This window comes from Lolium rigidum, chromosome 5 (assembly GCF_022539505.1).
Source record: "Lolium rigidum isolate FL_2022 chromosome 5, APGP_CSIRO_Lrig_0.1, whole genome shotgun sequence".
NCBI lineage: Eukaryota > Viridiplantae > Streptophyta > Magnoliopsida > Poales > Poaceae > Lolium > Lolium rigidum.
This window is the reverse complement of record NC_061512.1, coordinates 214,684,084-214,709,359: the sequence shown is the minus strand read 5'-3', so window position 1 is coordinate 214,709,359 and position 25,276 is coordinate 214,684,084. Positions and strand designations below refer to the sequence as shown.

The window sequence follows — 25,276 nt, the reverse complement described above, 5'->3', positions numbered from 1 at the left end:
ATTGGGGCTGCTCCGGCGATGTGGGGCTAAATTGAGGTGAGGAGAGGGATCAGTGAAGGGAGGGGAGCAAGGTGTGTGAAGAAGTTGAGTGCTGAGGTGCTCTATTTATAGCCGGCGAGGGTGGCCGTGAGGTGCTACAAGGGAGCGTCGACGGCGTGGCTTCTCCGTCGATCGAAAGGGCAAGCTATGATGCGCGTGGTGTAGGCGACGGCTAGGAGATGCTCTGGGTGTAGCTGTTGCGTCCAGGGCATGATAGGATCGCTCGGGCGCATGTACTTTGTACCCCAGTACTCGCGGCATGATTCCGGCGAGGACGACGGTGACGAGGCAGCTGCGATCGTTCGAGTGTGTCTACGCGTTAGAGGTGAGGGTGGTAGTGCTCGTTTCAGACGTAGGCATGCAGGGGAAGGACGGCGTCGATCAAGTGCTCGGCGTACTGGCGCGTTCCAGAGCGTGGTCACCGCGTGCCTGGCACGTCCTGGCATGGTGCTGGGCGTGCTGGTGCTGGCCAATGCCGTGTAATCTTTGAGCTAGAAATGGTACTGGCATGTGTAGGAGAATGAGAGCTACCTATTTGACATGGTAGGGCTGGCCAGAGAGAGGTAGAGAGGATGAGTGGCAAAGGGGGTGGCATGGTGCACGGCATGGATGAAAAAGTGACCATGCCCTTGCTTTCAACAGAGCCAAAGTGCTTGGCTTGATGCAGAGAGGGTACAAGGGTGTTGATGATCACAATTGGACAGAAGTTTAGGCTAAAATCTGATGGATAATAGAGTGTAGGCTAAATTCAGAATCCTGCCTGCAAGGTGTTCGATGAAATGGCCGCATGAAGAAAAAGTTAGAATTTTGCAATTCTTTTTGGTGGAGTTCATCTAAAGGTATAATTGTTGCACCCTCATGGAGCTCTCACAGACGTCTGGATTTTCGGCCGTCCGATCGAGCTGACGTGGTGCGATCTCGGCCGGCCGTTCCGTCCAGGGCGTGAGGCCCTCGCGCGAACCCACGTTTTATCCATGGGTCGCGAAAAGCCCCGCTCGGCCCGATCTCTCGCTAGCCCTCCACCAATCGCCACGCCCCCAATCGCTCCCCAATCCCCACTCCTCTGCCCGTCTCCTCCCCTTCCTCTCCCCTCGCGCCCCCCATCCCGCCGCCACCTCCATCTCCTGCGCGGGCGACGGGCGGCGCGGCCGACATCGGCGCCAGCGACGAGGGCAGCGCGGGAGACCTCCGCAGGAGCTGGCATGGCGGGGCGGCTTGGGGAGGAGGAGGAGGTGGAGCTCCGGCGGCCGAGCCGGCTGCAGCAGCGCCGCCAATTTAACATCGCGGTGGGTGATGCCAGCGCTTGGCAGTAGATCGATGATCCCGGAGGCGAGATGAAGGAAGGCGCGTCGCGCGAGAGGCGAGCCTGGAGAGGTTGGGGGAAGCTCCATGACGAGGAACCAGCACCGCCACGGATCCTCCTCTCCGGCGACGCCCACGGCCTCCTGCATCAGCTTTTCAAGCGCATCTAAAGGTGGAGCACGTGCTGATGAACAAGGACAACGAGCCAGGGTAATTTGCCTCCCACCTTGATCTCTCTCTTCTCCCTCTCTCCATTTAATCCCTTAGTTTCTTATCTCTATTTTCGAGTGCTCCTCGTCTCTATTTTCGTGGTCGCGGCGGCCGGGCAGCATGGCGCGTGCGGCGGCAGAGCGCATGGTGCCTGCGGCCAGGATCGCAGTTCCCTGCGCTGCTGGTCCGGTTTTTTGCTAGATTGATTAGCTAGCTAGCTCCATATCTAGATCTGTGGCTTGTAGTGTGATTTTTTTGCTAGATCGATTGCTAGCTAGCTTCATTACCTAGATCCATGGCTATGTGATTCTTTTGGTAGCACATGCTCAAGCTCTTGGCTAGATTAGGTTGCCGTGTGATTTTTTTCCTAGCACATGGTCAGGTTCTTGGCTACATCAATTAGCTAGCAAGATCCATTATCTAGGGCCGTGGCTCTATGATTGTTTGGGTAGCACATGCTCAAGTTGTTGGTTTGCTTGGTCTAATTTGACTCTATATTATGGACAGGTACCAGAGAAGATACGTGACTTCAAGTTGATATTTGGCATGATGGCATCGACACTTGAGGTGATTTATCTTTCTTTTCTAGATTTCCTCTTAGATGACCGCTGCAATGTCACTTGTTTATTTTTTATGCAACTACTAATATCGCTGAATTGTTGTTTTCTTTTTCAGTGTCGAGCTTTCTAATTATCTTTGACCTTGGAGGAATACAAACTGGCAAATACAAGAGCCAGGTGAACATTATTCCTAACTGAGCATTTTTTTTACTTATTTTCTCCCTCTTTGGATTTTCTCCTCAAATGTTATTTATTTCTCTGTGATGAAGCACTTTTACTATTGAATGCAAAGTTAGTTGATGTAAAGGATCTTATTTTCCCCTTTGGGGTCGACGGTGTACTACAAAATTGCTCTAGAATATTGCTGGAATAGTTCTTATTGTTATATAAGAAGTGCAGATTCAGCGACATGTTTTAGCAGTCTGTGGTCTAACATGTTTTGGAAATCTAAATGTTTCTTCTTTGTGGTGTTCTTTAGGTGAGCAACAGTGTTTTAGCAGTCCAATTATGTAGTAGCCTATACAAGTTCTATAGATCAGCAGAAGGTTATGAATTTAATGCTTTGGCATGTTACTGCTAATAGGAAATGCATACGGTGAGATTTACTTTTCCCAACTTCCTTTGCATCTTCGCATATAACTGAATATGGAGTATTTATTTTTTCAACGTGCATCAATTAAATTTGCAAGTTAATCAAGTTTTCAATTTATTCGCAAAAGAAAAATTTCAAATTGTTGCCAAACTGAGGATAGGCTTGGGTACCTTTCATTTCACTGCTGGACATGATGCACATTCCATTAGAGCATATCTACAAATAATTTCAGGCTACTGTTTGTGTTTCCCGTTAATTTCAGGTGCTCACGTGATGGTGCTCACAGGTGCGGTATTGCAATGGTCAGCGGCAACATTCCATGCCGTGTGCAGATAAAAAATCTCCAAGCACCCATCGGTTGGTTCCCTCGAGCCCTGGGTATTGTTTATACTACACAACATGAATAAATTTTATCATGGATATGTAGTATATCACATTATTATTTTGGCAACTCAACCCTATCTCCCCGCTAGGTAATAATCTGTTGCCTATGATCTAGGTTGTTATGATGAATATATTGCTTAGATAAGGGGACCATGCTTTTTCCAGGATATTACTAAATATTTTTCTCTGAATAATTGGTTGTTTTTCTTATGAAAATTAGTGTAGACTATATACTCTGTAAGTGTAGAACTTTGGAACATTGGCGAGATAGACTAAAAAGGAAGTGCTACTTCTCCGTAAGTATATTGTTGTGAAAAATCCACTTACTAAAACAGCAGTTCTACCTTCAACCACAATTGTGGGCGCTGGGCACATCAACACTGACCTTCAACAGCAGTTAGTTAAAATTAATCAATTATATGTACAGGGAGAATCCAAGAATTATTTGCTATGGTAATAATTGTTATATTGAGATGTCAGAAATGATCTTTAGCTTACACACCATAGAGATTAAAATGTCACTTTACCTGGCTGTTTTCTCTTCTATTACAAGTACGTATAGTACAGGTTATGTATACCAACTTGGACTATTCATGTGTACTAAAACTTATGCTTTTCTATTTCAGAGATTAATTGAGACTAGAGCTATGAAGTGTTCTCTTTTATTTCTTGGTCAGATTGTTGGATGTCAGGTAATATAATTTTTCTATTTCATCGATTGTTATGCTTGTTTTCCTATAATGAAGTTGATCAAACATATGCCTTAATATAATTTTTCTGCGTGAGTAATTTTTTGCCTTTGGATAACTTATATTTGGTACCAAATTAAAGTTTTGCTTTACTTTTAGCGGTCGTATTTGAGAATATTGGTGTGCTTTACTTCCAGTCATTATAGTTGTTGATCTTCAATATGCTTTGTGTGTTCGTGCATTAGCCCTTTTGTAGGTTGAATAGTTGTACCCTAAATATTTAATTCTCCTACTATTTCAGCGTCAACTCTCTAGAGCAATCAATGATGTCCTATGTTCATGTGTTTCTCGCCTTTTTGTTCTCACCTTGGCTGGTCCGTAACAAAACTCAATACCTAATGATGAACACTTAAGGTAACCCTTGCCACCATTGAGGAATAAAATAATGAAGATCGATAGTGATTCACATGCTTTTGATATTGAACATTAATTATTTTACTATATGCATTTCCTATAAATTTCCTTACTGATCAATGCTAAATCTTTCTCTCTGAAGGCCTCTTATTAACACCTTTTAAGATCAACGAATGAGCTCCTGAACTGGCTTTCTGTGGTACTGAACTTGCTCGTCTTCAGATAAGGTGATCTTTTTATGAGTGGTATTAGTAAGTATTATTCCTGCATAGTAGCATCAAGTCTATAGAGGAGTTTTTAAATGCTCGTTAGTAAGGGCTGCTTGGTTTTCCTTAGCTAGGTGTGGAATGCTATTGTCGCTCATTCGAAGTTGCTTGTGTATCTCATCATATAGGAACGCCGAGCCTGTTCTGAGACATTGGTCCCATAAGTGCAACTTCTTGGAGGTTTGTGCTTCTTCAAACTTGTATTGTTTCTAAATTTGGTACATGTATTTATGACAAATGAATCTCGGTTCACAAGATATATATATTTACTTGGCAGCTTTAACCTCACGTGTTCCGTTGTTTTTACGCATTATATTACCCGGTAGTACAAATTCTTTGTTGCACTCGCATATTTTGCATCTGATTCAATTAGCATAATGATGGAAGTGCAGGTTCAATGGGGGCTTATGGTTGGTCTTCTCGCAGCTCTGGACATGAGCCTCATGTTCGGTTATCTTAAGAGTATAAACCTCAAATCTAATAGGGATATATCATCTAAAGGCAAAGCCCATCATCATGTGGGATTTTTTTGTGACTGAAACTAATGGTGCATTAATATATCATTAAACTATGGCCAGTCAGCCATTTCTTGGGTATAATGTTATCTCATCTCAATCACTTGTATTCCAACAGGTTGAGGAGATCAGAATAAAGGCCTTAATAATGTGCTTTCTTACTATCCACATGTAGGTATACTAAAGTTTTAGTCTGGCTCAGTTTAGCAATGGCCTTGATGGAGCTTTGTTGATGGTCTTTTTGGATACCTGAATTACTTCTGAGTGATGAGCGATAAGTTTTGTCCATGCTGCAAAAAGAAGAAAAGGTAAATTAGTTGATAGCATGCCTTGAACTGGGGAGTTCATGATGCTAATCAATTCCAGTATGTACGCCACATTGCCTCTTCCCTTCTTTTCTGGTATATCAATCCATTTCGCATATATGCAGCCACCCACTGAAATAGCATATTGTTATTGCAATCCATACATGAAGATCTATAGGAGGTGTGCAGCAAGGACACGCCACATAATTTTTGCTGATCTTACAAAAGGTATCTATGAAAAAGTAACCAATTTGTGATGCAAACACCCATTCTAGGCCTTGAACAACTTCTCTTGAGTTGTTCCATTTCTTAAAATCTGCTCTGCCCTAGGTTGGCCTCAAACTACCTCATTCAGCCTATTCCAAGATCTTATTTACTTTTACCAACTTGCTGAAACTGTAATCGTGTATTTTCCTATGTGGTCAGCCATGTCCTGGCAGCACCAAGGGACAAACCATCGATGACTGCGACCTTGCTGACTTTGCAATATCCTAGGTGTAGATTTTAAGTAGTGGCACGGGCATATGTATCCATTATGAGAGCTGTTTATAAGCAGTTGTAGTTCTGCTGAAAATCATGTTACATATCAGTGTTGCAACATAATCTTCCACCAATATTTATCTCTGGTTAGTACAATTATGTATGTACATGGTGCTCACAGTTCGCATGTTTTCTGCAGGTTTGTAGCTCGCGTGGTTATGACCTATGCTTTTACATTTTGCACGTGCTATGTACTTTTGAAGGAGTATGAAATAGCTGCGACCATGATGCTATGTTTTCTTGCTTCAGAGAAACGCCATGGATCAGATCAGTAAGCATTCACAAACGAAATTAAATAATATATACTTCCAAAGAGGAAATAGTAGTAGTCTGAAAATGATAATGTTGTTAACTGCTGGACTTTGATATGCTTGATCTTATGATGATAGTTATGCCAATGTATTTGTTAGAATTAGTTCATTGTCTTACATATAGGTCTATGCTGAGAGGACTATTCCACAGACGATGTCATTGGTTGTAAAAAAAAGCATGGACCTAGGTAAATGCACACAGATCCAAGGCTCCCATGCATTTTTTATAGACTGGGAATTCTTGTGATTTCATAAAGAAGTTCTCTGTCGTTTTGTACAAGATGCCAAAAATATTAGGGATTCATCTTGCAGAGAGATCTGTTCCAGTAGTTGCCTACTGTGAACCTGAATGAGACCTCAATGTATTTAGTTGTTGTTATCTCGGAATCATCTATAAGTACATCTTTAAATATATTTCCTATTTTCGTTGCTTGTATGTATTGCATTTATTTGCTAAATAATTAGTGTCCTCTTTTTCTAGATTTTTTTGTTTCACTTCATTAATAAACGATTTCTCAAGCAAGCCTTGTATTTTCAGTTCTTTAAAGAGTAATTGCTTGCTTATTTGTTGATAAAAGGTGGGGAGAGGAACTTGAGAGACTCTTGGCACATATATTAAAGATTCGTTGCATACAGTTTTAAGGTAAAACCCTCTTAAACTATTTTCCTTTAGTGGCAAGATATATGATTTTGGTGTCTGCATTACTTTGCGTGCAATATTGTTTGTTTCCTTTTTCTCATAAGAAATATATGTTGCCCCGTTTAAATAATCCATTTTGTATCTACATGGTAAAATTTTAATTTTCTTTCTTTCAATGTATAGTACAACATACCCATCTTCTCGTTTTCTCGTATTACTTTGTTCTCTACAATCCGACAATACCGATCGAAGGATATGTATATAACCTTAAAAAGTTTTGTGCATAATGTATTTCTATTCCAAGTTATTGGCTTTGTTAGATTTATGTTGTGGGTGAGAATGATGGATAAGAGCTTACAGTGGATTCGGTGTATACATTTTTTGGTTCATCATGTCCACTATATGTGATGGTTTTCTAAGTAGCTTCCGAGATACACCGTGAATGCATCTTCTTAACCTGCACTTTGAAGCTTAAGAATTTTCAATTTGCATAAATGGATAGTTTTGTTGTACTGAATTTCTGGTTATGTTGTCATTTACTTAAACGCAGAGATGCCACCGCTCTAAATTCGCATGATTGTTTATCCGAAAAAATATACACCGCTAGGGTTGTATACATGCTCGACCAGCCACTTTATCCTCGCATCAGATTGGAGCTCTACTCTGCATTTAACAACGGACTATTTAAAGTGTGTACATGCCTATCGGCTTGGCGTGGGAAACGGTAGAATCCCTGTCGCTGCCATCGTCTAAAATATGTGTGTATCTAAAGGTAGTGCACACATATGGTTTCAGCATGCAAAGCGAGAACCTCAGATTTAATTTATAGGGTCATATAATTGCTATAACGAGTCATCATAAATATGCAAATTTCTTGGATTATATAATTTTACCTCCTCGCTTCATATATTCTCTCGTAGTTTCATAGTTGGAGAATCTCTCTCGCTTTTGGGCTGTTCTAGACTCGCTCTTTCAACATTGAATTTTCATTCTCATGTATGTGCTTGCCATCTCGTATGATTCACCTGTCGTATCATGTAGGTTGTTGGGGTTCTAACAATTTGCATGCTTCAGGCGATGCTGAAGCCCAACCACAAGTACATGACTCACATGGCTGAGGCAAAATATTGGCCATCATCATGTTCTGCGCGTCAATTCACCGTCCTTATCCTGCTTATGGGAGTCTTTCAGTGTGTTGAAGTCCTATGGACAGTTTGGTGGACGCAAATAGCATAAACGTAATGATTATAAATACTCCAAGATTATAGCTACTGCAAGCTTGACGCAAAAAGGGTTGTGAGAAAACTCTGGTGCTCATCTACTCGCTGACTAATCACCGATTTACGTTGATATGCTTAATATAGCATTTTAGAAATTATGAAAGATGGGTTCATGCGAGAGAAGCTTTTTTTGCCGTCAAACATGTCTTCGTTCTCCTGAACAATTACTAAATATATTGTATTTTGGAGTGGTCTTCTTTGTAACGTTCACGGTTAGTGGTTTAGGTTTATTTAAACATATAGGTGCCTCCTTGGGGAAGCATATAGAGATGAGAATGAATACAATAAATGAATGTTAATTGCTATATTCTCCTTTTTTCCAGGTTGTATAAAAAATGTTATTACTCCGTTTGAAATTTTTCATATGTTTTGTAAGACCTGAGAAAATTATTATTACTTTTTCACTTATACAAGAATTTTACGGGATCGTGCGCCAAGGCGCACATAAAAATCTAGTTTATATAATTAATGTGATGGAATGGTGGTGGTGGTGCTCATTTTGGTGAAGGTTTACAAGAATTCCAAAATGGGGTCATCTTCACATAGTTTCAAAGTCTCCACTTGTCCAAATCATACTGGTCAACCTAGTCAACATTAACCCTGATGGTCAACATGAAAGTTGTTGACCTTGATATGGTCTTGGATGACATGGCCTTGGTTGACTAAGTTAGGTTTGAGAATTGAGAAATACAGAGGGGTAAAGTGGGGAACATTTTATAAAATGGCCAAATGACCATTATCACATGTATGTTGATTTTGAGTTTTGCTTTGATTTGATTTTGGTTTCTTTGATGCAATTGTGTTTATTTATCATATCTAAACATTTTACAAGCAAGAGATCAAGCAATGGTGGCCTTGGTTGAAGATTTGCAATTTGGCATAATGTGTATGTGAGTGAAATTTGGGAATTTTCTCCCCATTTGAATTCTCCCATTTTTATTTGACTTTTGTTGACTCTAGTGTGGTTCTCATTAGTTTAGAAACATTTTAAGAGCATTGAACCCAATTCAAATGGTCTTATTCAAAGATTTGCAAATTTGGCCTTAATACATAGGAGATGAGGTGTCACTTTTTACTAAATTTGTAAATAGTTGATTTTGCTTCACTTGGTCATGGGTTAGGGTCCATTTAGTGTTATATTGGGTTGAGAGATGGTTTCACACCATTTAGTCAAGGTTTAGAGACATAGGTCAAGGTTTGGTGAAATGACCATGTGTCACCTATGCTTTTATGCATATGGTGCATTTGAATTTTAATTTGACTTGGCTTGATTCAAAAGGTGTTGTGGATTTTTTAAATGGTATATGGAGGTGATCCAACCATCCACACAAGTCCTAGGGTTAGTTTTCTTAAATTCCCATATTTACTATTTTACTCTCATATGCCTCCATGGCATTTTTAGTTTCTTTTTATTTTATTTGGTTTCAACTTGGGAATGATTTAAGAAATACTATATAGGGTTTATGAGGCTTTTCCAATCCTCTAAATAAAGTGAAAAGGTCTAGGGTAAAGATTTATAATTATAGCCATAGGCACATATGCCTTTTTTCTCTCTTTTAACTTCCTTTTATTTTATTTTAATTAGGATGGTGAGGAGAGGGGTGAGGTTCTAGGGTTTAAGATTATTCCAAATACTAATAACAAGCAATCATGGCAAGAGCACAAGAATTATGCAAGATTATTATGTACCACTCTTAATTTAATAAAAGTTTTTGTTGGTTCCAAAATTTGGAACTAGGGGAATTTATTTATGTTGAATTTCTGGGATGTTACAGCAATGTGGAAGTATCTCTCTTAGTTGGTTATCTATGTATCCATTGGTGTGAGTTATCGTTATGGAATATTAATGAGAAGTCTTATCATTTACTTTTTGCACACCTTATTTTATTTTGCAATTTCTTTTATATGATTACTCTTGACATTAGTATTTAAATCACTTTGGGAGCATCAAGTAAATCTATTTGGTTTTGGCAAACTTAGCATTGGTCAATAGCAACAACACCATGATGTTTAAATAAAAAAGGGAAATACATTTAGATATATTACTCTATGTTAATGAGTTTAGTATTCTGAAGTTAAAATTGCGTGTGCTTATGAGAAATATGCATGATTGTCTCTATCACATGTATATTTGTTTGTTTCCTTCAACCTTTATGCTTGCTATCAAACCTTGCTAGCCAAAGACCTGTATTGAGAGGGAATGCTTCTCATACATCCAAAACCTTAGACCAAACCCATGCCATTTGTGTCCACCATAACTACCTACTATGTGGTATTTTGCGCCACTCCAAGTAAATACTTCATGTGCTACCTTTAAATAATTCAAACTATATTACTCTTTATTTGTGTCAATGTTTCATAGCTCATGAGGAAGTATGTGGTGTTTTATATTTCAATCTTGTTGGGTGGACTTTCACCAATGGACTAGTGGCACATCCGCTTATCCAATAACTTTGCAATAAGAGCTGGCAACGGGGTTCCCAGCCCCAATTAATAACTTTCACTAATAATTCTCTTCACATGTTTTGCCCTGATTTATCAGTAAGCAACTTAATTTTGCAATAGACACTCCTCCATGGTATGTGAATGTTGGAAGGCACTCGAGGATTCGGTTAGCCATGGCTTGTGAAAGCAAAGGTTGGGGGGAGTGTCATCCACAATAAAACTAAAATACATGTGTAAACAAAAGAGAAGGGGGATGATATACCTTGCTGGTAGAGATGTCGTCCTCCATGGGAGCCGCTCTTGGAAGGTCTGTTTGGCAAGGGGGTTAGAGTACCCGCTACCATTCGTTGACAACAACAAACACCACTCAAAATCTTACTTTTGTGCTCTTTACATGATTTCAAAACTTGAAAAGCTCTGGCACATGATTTAATCCCTACTTCCCTCTGCGGAGGACCTATCTTTTAATTTTATGTTGAGTCAGTAAACCTATTTCCCTGTATCTTAAGCAAGCAATTGAGTTGTTGTGAACCAACCATTTATGCTATGATTTAGTTAATCATGTCTTTTATGCTTTCTTGTTTAGTACAAATTTTATCTGAATGAATATGATTTTGAAAGTTATCAATGATTATGAGGAGATTGTTATGATTGAGAATGAAAGCCCTGCTATATAAATTCTAATATGAAAGCTTTGCTTAGAAAATAAGAGCAATCCGTTAGTAGTTCTCTGACCAAGAACAAAGTTTGCCATAACCATTTGTGATTTCCTATGCACCTTTACTTGTGATTTCTCTTTACTTATTTCAAGTTGAGTTATATGAAGGGAATGTTTACTAGAATGTCTTGTGTGAATCAATATGATGCTTCTTGTCCGTATTTTATTTATCGACTCCTCACTCCATAAACATGTGGTCTTGTTTATTGAGCTCAGTTTCGCTTGGGGACAAGCGAGGTCTAAGCTTGGGGGGAGTTGATACGTCCATTTTGCATCACTATTTTATATCATAATTTGTTGTTATTCATTGATATATTTCATATTTAGAGATGATACTTATGTTATTTCATCTATTTTGCATGTTTCGTGATCATTGGAGAATTATTCACCGGAGCCAGGATTCTGCTGGAAAAAGCACCGTCAGGACGCCATATTTCTGAAGATCAACAATTGACGGAAATTACACAAAAATTCCTATTTTTCCAGAAGACGATGGGAGCCAAAAGGGGTAGCCGGGAGGAGCCACCATGGGCCCCCCCATAGGCCGGCGCGGGCCCTGGCCTGGCCGCGCCGCCTTGTGGGGAGGGGGCCCACAGCCCCCTCTGGCCGCCTCTCCTTCGCGTACTTCTTCGTCCCGAAAACCTAAGCCCCGGGGAGTTACGGAGAATTGACAGAGCCGCCTCTGCGGGGCGGAGAAACACCAGAGAGAAAAGAGCTCTCCGGCGGGCAGGAATCCGCCGGGGAAATTCCCTCCCGGAGGGGAAATCGACGCCATCGCCATCGTCATCGAGCTGGACATCATCTCCATCGCCATCACCATCATCTCCATCATCTACACCGCCATCTCCACCGCTGCATCTCGTCACCGCTGTAACGATTTGGGTTGGATCTTGATTGTTTGATAGGGGAAACTCTCCCGGTGTTGATTACTACTTGTTATTGATGCTATTGAGTGAAACCATTGAACCAAGGTTAATGTTCAGATTGTTATTCATCATCATATCACCTCTAATCATGTTCCATATGATGTCTCGTGAGTAGTTCGTTTAGTTCTTGAGGACATGGGTGAAGTCTGGATGTTAGTAGTGAATTATTGTTGAGTAGTATTCAATGTTATGATATTTAAGTTGTGGTGTTACTCTTCTAGTGGTGTCATGTGAACGTCGACTACATGATACTTCACCTTTATGGGCCTAGGGGAGTGCATCTTGTATTCGTTTGCTAATTGTGGGGTTGCCGGAGTGACAGCAACCTAAACCCCCGTTAGTATATCGGTGCAGGAGGGATAGCAGGATCTCAGAGTTTAAGGCTGTGGTTAGATTTATCTTAATTACTTTCTTGTATTTGCGGATGCTTGCAAGGGGTATAATCACAAGTATGTATTAGTCCTAGGAAGGGCGGTGCATTAGCATAGGTTCACCCACACAACACTTATCAAAACAATGAAGATTAATCAGCCGTATGAAGCGAAAGCACTAGACTAAAATCCTCGTGTGTCCTCAAGAACGTTTGGTCATTATAAGTAAACAAACCGGCTTGTCCTTTGTGCTAAAAAGGATTGGGCCACTCGCTGCAATTATTTCTCTCGCATTTTATTTACTTGTACTTTATTTATCTGCTATATCAAAACCCCTTGAATACTTGTCTGTGAGCATTTACAGTGAATCCTTCATCGAAACTGCTTGTCAACACCTTCTGCTCCTCGTTGGGTGATACGCGTAGATGCACACGTCCGTTGGGAACCCCAAGTGGAAGGTATGATGCGTATAGAAGCAAGTTTCCCTCAGTATGAAACCAAGGTTATCGAACCAGTAGGAGCCAAGAAGCACGTGAAGGTTGTTGGTGGAGGAATGTAGTGCGGCGCAACATCTCTCCTCTCCTCTCCTCTCCGAGCAAGAGTCAAAGTCTAAGTCGGTCGCACGCGCCAGCCGCACGCGGTGGGTGGCGGTAGGCTTCTACTTATAGGAGAGATGTGGAAGGGTGTGTCGGAGCTTGGAGTTTGAGGGGAAAATCGTACGGCGGCGTGGCGGGAATTAAGCTGGCGTTTGGACGCTGGCGTGCATGCAGTTTCTAGTGATGCCTAATTTCGTTCAAACTTGGCGCCCATATTTTTAATCACCCGGCTCCTAATTTTCGTTTCAATTGGCACTCCCTTTGTTTACCTACATAGTTGAAGCACCACACCCAGCCCGGTGATTAGTTGCCAGTCTCGTAAAACCATGAATTAATCAGGGGATAATTTATTGCCTAATTTATCAACCTCGCCTAATTTTTGTTCCATGCATTGGCGCTCCATTCTGTACATGCAGAGTTGAAGCACAACAACCAGCCGGGTGATTAGTTCCCAATCTCTTAAAACCATGAATTTATATGAGATATTTTATTGCCTACTTTATCACCCGCTCCTAATTTTCGTTATCATTGGCCCTCCCTTGTTTATAGCAAATAAACATACCTATAAGTAGGAACTGCTCAACGCATCGCTCCTCCATTTATTGGGTGCCGATAAAAGCGTGATTTGTTTAGCCTATATCAACTCAACATTTATTGGTTTTCTATAGAAGTGGGATTCGCTAACCTATCGCACCCTTGGGGCCATGGATTCTTCTGCATGCAACAACGTATCCCAGTTGATAACATGTCAAAATAACCCACTACTCCCTCCACAATTTTTGGGAGTACTTCCTCCATAGTAGTACTACTACCAGTTTATTTCTCTCAATAAATGACACGCTGGGACCTAGGTGCTGGCTTATTGGGTCAGAAAAAAACGGTTGACGTGTTGTTCACGTTGGATTATCTCTCATTTGTGGCGGTAACTAAGGTATGAAGGCCAACGATCTAGGACGGAGTGGCCCGTGTCGCAGCTATCTCATTCCTTTGCAAGCAATGATTAGTGGGTTATAAATGGGAATAGGATCGGCCGACAGCAAATGTAGGCACATTTCGTATTAACTACCGATAATTAAGGTTGTGTTGAGTCTAACTCTTTGGGATTCAGTTCTCGTTCGGCAAGCAATTATTTTTCACCATCGCTTCGAAGGAAGAACAAGGGACATTGTTTAATCTTTCACAATAATAGCGTGGACAATTCAGTAGAAAAAGCAAGTGGGCACGTATGGTATCAAATCGCTAATTGGATGTGCGCTCGTGGTTATGGGCATTGGGAACAAAACATACTTGTACAGTCTAAGTCGGTCGCACGCGCCAGGCGCACGCGGTGGTTCTACCCCTCTCCATATTTATACACACGAGGCCAATGCCACAGTCCAATTTCATTCAAACTTGACGCCAATTTTTTAATCACCTGCTTCTAATTTTCGTTTTCATTCGGGCTCCTTGTTTAGATGCAGAAATGACGCGCAATAGCCAGGCGAGCGATTAATTGTGGACTTCGTAAAACCAGGAATCATAGGATAATTTATTGCCTAATTTATCAACCGAGCCTAGTTTTCTTCTACCTTGGCGCTCCCTTGGTTACACGCACTTGAAGCACATCAGCCAGCCAGGTGATTTGTTGCCAATTTCGTAAAACCAGGAATTAATTACGAGATAATTTGTTGGCGCTCCCTTGGTTACATGCATTTGAAGCACAACAGCCAGCCAGGTGATTTGTTGCCAAATTCCTAAAACCAAGAATTAATTACAAGATAATTTGTTGCCTAATTTATCACCCTCTACTAATTTTCGTTTCTAGTTAAGCTACCTTGTTTGCAAGGAATGGAAGACATTTGTGCGATTTAACCCCATGAAACCAGGAAAGTATTAAGTGGAGTCGGTGAACTAACATCCCTAAAATAAGAAACTGCTCAACGCTTGGCTCCTCTCGTTTATTGGGTCCCTATAGAAGAAGCTTCATTTGTGAGCCAATATCACCGCACCATTTGTTGGGTGCCTATAGCACCCCTGGTGCCATAGATCAGCCTATCCTAACTACCAATTTGAGCTGATATCAGGCCAAAACAATAACCCACTAATAGGAATAACATATTTGCTTCCATGATTTGTCAGTGTACTATGTAGGCCCTCCATACCATACCATTTTTTTGTCTCAATAGATGACACGCTGCGACCTAGGAAAAAACCTTTTGAGGCTTTGTTAACACTGCATTTTCTCTCGTTTCTGGCGGTAGTTAAGGCAGGAAGATCAACAATCTACGAGTGGCCCACTCTTAGTGGGTTTTAAACACGAAACTTGTACACTGATAGTCTAAGTCGGCTCCACGCGCCAGCCGCACGCGGTGGTTCTACCCCTCTCCATATTTATAGACTAGAAGACACCTCGGATTCATTTTCGTTCGAATTTTCATATTTGGCGCCACTTTTTTTCAACCCTACAACTCGTACCGTTTTGCCGCTATTTTGATTTCCGTGGCCATCAGTTTCAGGAGAGAAGCAAAACGGACACGGAGCGGGCAATTAATCACCCTCCAAACTACTAGCAACTGCCTTATTTGGGAGAACGCAATTTGTGAGGCAATATTCCTTCTCCTTTATTTTACCTGGTTGGTTGTTCAGGGCACATGAAATCAGGAGTGTACTACGGCGGAGTGGCATGCTTTGTTTCCTCTCAAGTCAATACACGTCCAACAAAAGGAGATGCCTTATATCGAATGGTTTCTTGGGATGCGGCTTGCCTGTTGCCTCTTGGTGCGACGAGCCGTGCGACCTTCCCTTCGTTCATCGTGCGGCTGCTCCCAGTTTTTTCAATCCCGCCAGATATTTTTTCTGTATTTACTCCGTATGTCCACCTCCCGCTCCACCCCGATCTCCACCTCCCGCTCGTTCCCATCCACTTCTTCCTCCTTGGCTCGGCGTCTCCGCGGAGTGCAAATGTCGTCATCTTCCTCGCTCGTGAGTTGTGACCCCTGGGTGTGGCAAGACTCCGTCGTTGTGCATGGATGCGTTGCGCATCACGAGTCGGAGGTTGTATCTGATGGAAAGCATAGGTAACGTTGTGCTTGTGGGGTGGTAGCACGGAGCGCGACGAAGATAGACCGGACCTGGAGGACGTGGCCATGGCGGCGGGTGTTTACGGAATAGGAGGGCGGAGTCGTGACTCGCGGCCCGGACCGTTCCTCAGCCGCAGCGGCCTCGTTGGGGACTCAAGATGTAGAAACGGTTCAATCTTGCTACGATTACAAATCAAGATCCCCAGGGCCAACAATCCAGATTATCTTTATGAACCAAACACGCAATCGTTTCAACAAGAAAGGTTTGCAGAAAGACTATCGACACAAGAAATCAAGCATACTATACAAGTGTAGGTGCACAATATCAAGTGCTTAATACATCTACCAAATCTTGAGATGTTCAAATTGTCTTTATGAACCAAGCAAGATTCAAGATAAGCATGTACAGTACTACATAATTTTGTTCATGGGGAAACATCAGGAGTGCATCAAGGATCATGTACGCCACCTTAAGTAAGAAACACCAGGCGTCCAGCACAAATTAACTTCAAACATTGTCAAAAACTTGTATTTGGATTTAAAATTCTGTATCAATACAACTCATGGACCACAGGCAAGTCTGGCTTGCCAAAGTACATGTAGCTTACAAAACTAAAATGGAGACAACGCACCAGGTTCACGACATCAATAAGCTAGCTCATGTCTCTAGGCAACAAACATCAAACACGGAAAAACTGAATAAATAGTTACTCCATCTGTTGAAGATGCTCTAGGTCAGCATTTTGACATAACCAACTGCAAGCAACATCAAAGAGGAAAGCATGTTAGCCGGGCTGTTCCGACGTACATCGCCACTTCACACCTTCACAAGCGGCACGCCAACCTGCTGCTCCGTCGCCTCCAATCGCCATCTGGTTTAACAAGCACACCTCCTTTCTCACCCGCATGACAACGGACCATCGAAAGTAACACCTCCACATAAGGCAACCGGGCATGCATAAGATAAGATGGCGAGACTGAAATAGCAGGAAAGTAGCGAGTGGTTCGAGCCAAGAACCACAAGAAGCTATAACATGTACGAGATAATTTTACAGCCACATCGGAGGTACAGTGTCCGAGTCACCATCTACATGAAAATGCCCATATCTAAAAGGAAAATCATATGCAACTCAATGGCCATATGGTACATTCAAAAGGAGCCCATGCTTAAGCAAGGAAGGCAACTTGTTCTAGGCTTCTAGCCAAGAGTGAACCCGGATGCTTTTCATAAATTCATCTCTTCCAATGTAAAAATAGATGGTTTAAATATAATGGATCACATCGACTCCATAGTTTCTCCTAACGGTGGAAAAGTGCTTGGTAAAGCAAGAAACGGAAGTCACCTGGGATTGTTGCCACTGTCGAGTATTTAGTGGAAATATCCCATCCAGACCTACAGAATATCAATTAAACGTTTCCTCTCAGTACCAAACATACCATCCGGATTGAGAGGAACGAGACACAGATTAATGCGTATATGATGCCAGGGATATAGCGAAATACGGTGAGTAGCAAGAAGATGCAGAACTTCATATGTCTTGAGATATATACAATAGGAAGATCAATATTGATGGTGGTATGCTACCAAGATATAACATGGTACTATCACACTGTTGTTACCAAAAAAAATTGGATCACCAACACATTCCAGACGTCTAAAATGATCAAGGAAAAGCATATGAAGTTTAAAACGGCTGCCGCATCTGGTGGGGAATAAATCTCGCTGGTAGGATAAGTTGTGGTAAATATGCATTACTAGAGCATATTCTTCCAATTGGTACAAGGTGGGTTAAATTAAAAGCTCAATCATACCCATAATGACAAAGCCAAATCAGCCATAAAAATGAAGAAACCCCTGGCCATGCATCATGTATTGATGAACTATACCAGGTGCCAAAAGTTAGAACTATAAAAAGGGGGCCCAACAGACAGCACATAACATAGTATTATTTAAATTAACATGGGAGCTGCACAGTAAAGGAAGTGGAGGAACTATTTAAGGGAAACTATACCATCTTGAAGCCGCAGCGACCTCAGGGTCACCAAATGCAGACACCGGGACCAGGTGCACCTCCATCTCCAGGAAAACCACCACCCATTCCCTGAGGCATACCACCACCCATTCCTCTAGCGAAGCCAGCCATTCCGCATGGCGTGCCTCTCGAGAAGCCCCTGGAAGATGCATCTCTAGATGAGCGGCTTGACAACTACTCCTTCCTAGCCTTCTTATAATCGGTTTGTTGAAAGAACATGTCATGAATTCAGATCTGACCATGAAAAAAGGTACGCCCTGGAGTGCGCATTTTAGTACGGAAATAACCTCTTCCTCAACATGCCGACGAAGCTGGTCACACTCAAATTTCTTTCTTCCGTCTACCGTAACCTTTCATCGTTCCTGTGGTGCTGCACAATCTTCTGTGGATCGGGATACACCTACAAGATCACCAACATCACACTCATATAAAAACATGCAATTTACATACATAGAGAACATAGTTATTGAATCATACTCGACCTTCATAGCTACTGAATACACATAAACCTGAATTGAAAGCAAGACAACCAGAATAAAGCAACCAAGATAAAACCAAAAGTACATGCTAAATCATGCCCACAATAAAGCCAAACAAGCCATAAAAATGGAACTTTGCAATGCATCAAGTACTGAGGTGACTATGCCACATGTCAAAAGTTATAACAACAACACGGCAATCAATAGCCAGTCAATCACGTCATATTAACAACTTCTTCCGTTCTCTAAAACGAACAACAGAACATAATTCGCCATAAAACTATACTATCAACACGTTTAGGAAGGACTGCTGTACTATCAACACATTTAGCACATCGCATTCAAACTTGATTTTCATATTCAAAAAGAAATGAGATAAACTTATCAGCGCGATATACAAATTACTTTAACACAAATACTGATTTTGTAAGTAGTAATACAAACAGAGGACACCAATCACTAGTTCACTCTATTTACCATCATCATACACTTCACGCATATATACTAGTTGAGTTTATCAAACTGCCATGCTGACATGAAGTTAAAATATGGTGGATTTAAGGAATCCGTTACCAACTTTTTTTCAGTTACTCATAGCAATTGCTCGGGGACGTGGTCGTGAGAAGACGCCTGCAGCAGCTCCATGTGGACCGAGGCTGACCAGCGGGGATTTGTGGCTGAGACTGCAGTTGTTGCTGTTGTAGGTGATCACTTACGCCTGGCAGCAGGTTCCATTGGCCTTGACCACACAACGCACCCTTGCAGCAGGAACAACCTGAAATAGAAAGAGGCCAGATAAGGGAAAAAATATCTCTAGGATAGAAATTTGAAACGAATCTTTTAGAAGTACAGTTATCTCGAGCCGCAGATATGTGTTCATTGGAAGTACAAGGAAATAATCAGAGTTGTGATAATCATCTCTAGTGCTAGCATAAGGATAATGTCCATTAGCCTCTAGTGATCCAATATGGTCAAGTCGACAAGTTTTCAAAATCGAACATAATTCAATGGTAGAAGGAGAATAGTCCAACTCATGTTCAGAACTCACAATTAACAAGTACATGGGAGAAATGCAAACATACAGAAAGTGCTCCATGACCAAGTCTTCCTTTACCTAATGTGAAAGAGAAACGAGTAACTTTGTGTATCCGACAAAAATGGACTTCAAGCCAAGATTAGAAGTGGACCCTCCAGTTTCCCTGCCAAGCAACCCAAATAGCTAATGTGGAGGGGGAAACAGTAAGCAATAATGCCAGAGGCCAAAATAGAGAAAAAAAATCTAACCAAATTAGAAGTGTCAAACCATAATCAAAAGTATAACTGACAAAAATGGACTTAAGACCAAGTAAAATTAGAAGTGGAGGCACTCAGTTTAACAATTTTGAATGTTGTGAGTATTCCTTCATATTAGTAAACATCACAGAAGCCACCAAGTATAAGCTTGATCGGACACAGAGAAGGAACATGTCAGAAGTCTTTCTATGCAACAAAAGTAGGAGCTGATCAGTTTAATAGTTTTTGAATGGTTTGAGTTTGTCTTCATTTTAGTAAGCATTTCTCAGGTTAGCGACACCATAAGTACCAGCAAGAGATTCTACAAAAATATAGTAGCAAGAGTAAAGGTTTCTTTGAACGAGAAAAAATTTAGTAGTAAATGGTGCACACACAACAACAAATCTAGTGTGTGTCTCTGTCAAAACTACATGCTGCTGATATCAGTGGAAAATTCTCAACTAGAAAACACCAAAGCAGCTATCCAATAGATGCGTAGCACTACTTGCTGGACATTTTTCTCCTACTCATAGCCATGTCTAGTAATCCAGACTTATCACTTTTACAAGGCCAGTTCACTGTTGCACAACACATACACAGGAGGAAGCACGGAACAATACTAATATGAGGTGAGAAGAATGTACAGTGAACTCATAAGGGCAAACAACAAACCTTTCAAAGAAAGGTTCGCTCATCCAAACAAACCTATGAGAAACAAGTGTGCACAAATGCAAACAAACCTATGATAAACAAGATCCAGCATAATTTCAGAAGAGAAAATGATGTTTCCTCAGATTTCCATTCACCACAAGGTGAAACAGATGACAACAAAGTAGTGGAGATCTGAAAACATGATTGTCTAAAGCATGATAACACATAATAGTTTCTAAAGATGATAGGAAGAACTACTTGATTATTCACTTTTCTGGTTCCTTGATATGTTTTCATATATATGGGGACAACGGAACAACAAGGGAATACAACCTATTTTGCATCAGATGTTTTCATATGGGGAGTATTTTAGATAATAGACATTATCCCAGCGACCTGTACATACAAATTTTCAATTAACATCTGTGTTCGGATCACAATAGAACAGTAATGCAAACAACAACTCAATTTGTAACTCGAATTGGTTGTGAACAATGCAAACAAGATACATACTATATCTTTTATTTGTCCCAAAGATATCAGATTCATAATCAAATACATACACTAAGTGCAAAAAGCATATGCATGCGTAGTAGCAACTTATTACCTACATAATTCAGACCTTGGATTTTCTGCTTCTCGTTTGCTACTTGGCCTAGCATAAAAGTATATTCAGCCATCCATGTTCTATATACATAGCTGGAGAAATCAAGTAACACCGATATAAGATACACATTATGGGAGAAGAGCAACTAGAGAAGACATCACTGGTCAAGTAAAATACCATCAATCACTAGTTCACTTTACCGAAAATACTTATACAACCACTGATTTGTTAGTAATATAAATAGAGGACATCAATCACTAGTTCACTTTATTTATCGGCATCAGACACTTCACGCATACTAGTTGAGTTTATCAAACCACCATGCTGACACGGAGTTAAAATATGGTGGATTTAATAAGGATTACATTACCAACCATTTTCAGTTACTCGTATCAATTTGTTGGGGATGTGGTCGTCAGAAGACGTCGACAAGAGATACGAGTGTACTTGGTTCACCGACAGGATTTGTAGCCGAGGCCGAGACTGCAGTTGTTGCAGTAGGTCCCCTTGGTGCCAACAGCCTGAAATAGAAAGAGGCCGGATAAGGGGGGAATTCTCTCCACCTCCAATAACATCGATCCCTAGGTACTGCTTTACACATCAACCAGGACAATATAATTCATGTTTCAGCTAAGGAGCCTGTAAAGCTGAACATAGCTAACACAGAACAGATGCACCTCAGCAAAGCGGGGTTCTATATATCAGTTATCGCTATATATAGTAATTAGGGAAACTAAACAAAATAACCATTCAATTAAAAAAACCATCCAGTGTCATTTATACCATGTTTAGGTTCTGACAAGAAATTATATAAACCATCCATAAAGCTCGTAACGCTAAATTTTATGGAGCATCCATAGAAGGAAGCAATCTCTGGGTGGCCACCTTGATAGTTAAAAGTACAATAATAGATTGTATATTGTAATGCAACACGGTGGCTTTCAATTATCTGGGTGTATCCAAATATGAGAGGAAACTAGACAATTGTGCAATTTAATTGTTCATAAATGATATAAAACAGGTGTAGTCGTGAACAGGGCCATTTCCAATGGTCAGAGTAATCATGCACTAAAGCATTGACAGTGCGACTCTTGGGCAGCAAAAATGATAGAATTTTTAAATCACATAGCACATAAAGGAGACAGAGGGGAGAAGAAGAATCACACCTATACCGTGCAGCCAGGACGGAGATGAAGCCGGAAGTAGGTGAAGCCGAGGGCCATCCAGGACTAACGCGAGACGAGAGAGACGAAGCCGAAGTAGGTGAAGCCGGAAGTGGCATCGGACAACACAAGCATAACAATAATTAAAACTAGTACGTGATATAAAAAAGTCGTTCCTGGCCATCCTTAATGTTTTCCATCAGCACACGAGACGAGAGAGGTCAAAGGTTTATGCCTCCGGAGTATGTTTCACGAACAAAGACCCATACCTAGGTTAATTCCGATGATAATAGCCTTCCTTGCTGCCATAATCTCAGCTTGGAGTGCACCCTGAATATTGTCAAAGTCCTCCCAAAACGTTGAACAAAGCTTCTCCATCTTGATTCCCAAAGACATGCCCCCGTCCACCAGATTTGTTGACTCCATGAAAAGAGGCAGCAATGTTGATCTTTACAACACAAAATAGGGTGCTAATCAACTTGATGAACATAAAAAATACCGTAAAGAACCCTACGAGATATAAAATTATGGGAAACTTAAAATAACATAGCACAATAGGTGCTCCTTACCATGACAAATTCAATTCCATGTGGCTCGGGTAATTTAACTATCTTGCTTTATCCCTTCCGAATGTATGGGTACTGGTATGACGAATCAGTTTTGATGATGCCTTCTAACACCTGAAATAGCACATCAATAGCTGATTACTTACTTGGGAGGCAAACCCGCAAAAAACAAAGTTACCTACGAGACACACATGTAGAGAGAGGATGAAAGAAGGATATCAGAGAGGAGCATTTCGCCAACTCTATTATCACAACAAAGAAAGGCTTGGTTACACACTCCGGCCAATTCATCGCAAATAACATTAGAGTACTAAACAGACCGAGACACAAGTCAAAAGATATATGGATACTAGCTACAATTTTCATTACACTACACCGCAGACAGGGCAAAAACAACAACAAATCGATCTCTCAGCAGCATACAACAAGGAAGATAACCGATACGGAAATGTGTTTGTTGGAATTAATTAAGAGCATCAAGTGTAATGGCTCAATAGATTCAACATAACTCAAAAAATTATATGAGTTATCAATGATCTAGTGACAAAGGTAGATCAAGTCATTACAGACCATGGTTTAGAAAAGCATTGCGAAGTGTATGCTTAGGCGTAAAACTAAGCGCATCGCTGGGGCAGGGGTAATTTGCACGCCTCCCAGCTGTCAGTATGGGCGGCGGAGAGGCCCGAGCACTAGGGCGTGTAGAGTGGTGTCAACGCTAGCGTGGGCGGCACTGTGGTCGCCACCAGCCGACGAGCTGCTCCTGCTCAGTCTGCTTGCCGCAAAATGTAAATAGGGCTTAATCAAACAATGTAATGTGCACCCGTGGATCACACCGGAACAGCCAACGTTTTCACACAGTAGCTACACACTTGGAATATAAAAATTATATCTTGACTGAAACTGATCATATTTGAGTGCAAATGCATCTCTGCATACATGATCGCATGAACCATTGGCACTTATATGTACACAGCAAGCCAATGAAAAAAGCACATTAATTATGCGCAAAGCAAGCTAGAAGACAACAAGTTTATCTGCAAACACTTAAGTATACAAATATACAATTTGAGAAGATACCTAGATAAATAACATAGTATCATGCCCCTAAACATATAAGCAGTACACCATGGACAATTATCAAAACACAAAAACACACCGAAGATTATCCGAGTAAATGAAAACTAACTTAAAGCTAGCACCCCAATAATATGTAGAGTTGTAACTAAACTGAACAATATAATTCAGTTACTATACAATGTTTCTCTGATATTTCTAAAGACTAGTCAATTTTAATTAAAATTGAATGAGACATGGTTCTCTGAATGCACATGTCCTTGTTAAATGTGAACACCAAAAGTGTATGAGAGTGCAGCATTCTTCAACAACATCTGTTATCCATCTCCCAAATTTCTTGAAGACGAACTCATATTATGGACTCCAGAGTGGCTCCACTTAACCCACAGAGATAAACCAATAAAACTTGTCACCAAGTATCCGACTGAAATGCTGGAAAATTATGAACAATATCACCAACGTTCTACACTGCAGCAAGGGGCAATTCACCTGGTTTCAGGCTGAACTCGTGGCGCTTGTAGACGGTCCAGGCCCCGAGGACGCCAACGTCCGTCAAGTTCCCAGGGTCATGGTTAGTTGGCCGGCTACATCGGCTTCGTCATGGTCCAGCCAACGTGCCACGGCGCTCCCTGGTTGATATGCAGTACATGTGGAGCAAATGAATTTCCACGAGAACATCCCCCTGCGATCAAAACAGGAATTCAGGGCCACACAATGAACACGCAAAAAGGGCACTAATATATTGAAGAGACAATTTTTTGAGAGATGAATTCAGCGATACGACAAACTTGCAGTTATATACAAGCACCAATAACACATCGCGGCCTAAAATCTCGCGTTTTTAGGCCTGGACAGGGAGAGGGGTTCGCAATCGGGGATCTTACAGCGGACATGGGTGAGCTTGACATCGGAGCCATGGATGAGGGCCTCCATCTCCGGCGCCGGATTGAGCCTCGCCCACTGCTTCGTGTCCATGTCAGGGAGTCCATCCCAAGCCAGGGAGGCCAGATCGCGCGTGGTGGTCGGAGAAGAGGAGGATGCCGGCACGCGGCTGGTCGGCCAGAAGCAGGTCGTCGTCGTTGTTGACGTCGGAGGCGAGCAGCAGGTGGGCCTACTTGTCGTTGTTGACGTGCCGCCTAGGATGTTGGGGATGATGGCCAGAAGCCGAGCGACGGCGGTCTGGTTCGTCGTCGACGCCGGCCGGCCGGCCGGCCCGGCAGGGGATATGTCTAGGGTTTGCGACTGAGGGCGGCTGCAGGGAGAAGGAGG

At 41.5% G+C, this 25,276-nt stretch overlaps 2 long non-coding RNA genes across 2 annotated transcripts; both read right to left on the bottom strand.

The window, feature by feature from the left end:
* Nucleotides 1–18,441: 18,441 nt before the first annotated feature.
* LOC124653305 lies at nt 18,442–21,639 on the bottom strand. The gene is made up of 5 exons (XR_006987862.1): nt 21,579–21,639; nt 21,205–21,296; nt 19,789–19,873; nt 19,252–19,449; nt 18,442–18,595 (listed from the first exon to the last, which is right to left on the bottom strand). It is a non-coding gene; the product is annotated as an uncharacterized LOC124653305 (long non-coding RNA).
* A 1,162-nt stretch (nt 21,640–22,801) lies between these two features.
* Nucleotides 22,802–24,589, bottom strand: LOC124653306. The gene is made up of 3 exons (XR_006987863.1): nt 24,497–24,589; nt 22,937–23,047; nt 22,802–22,815 (listed from the first exon to the last, which is right to left on the bottom strand). It is a non-coding gene; the product is annotated as an uncharacterized LOC124653306 (long non-coding RNA).
* Nucleotides 24,590–25,276: the final 687 nt, after the last annotated feature.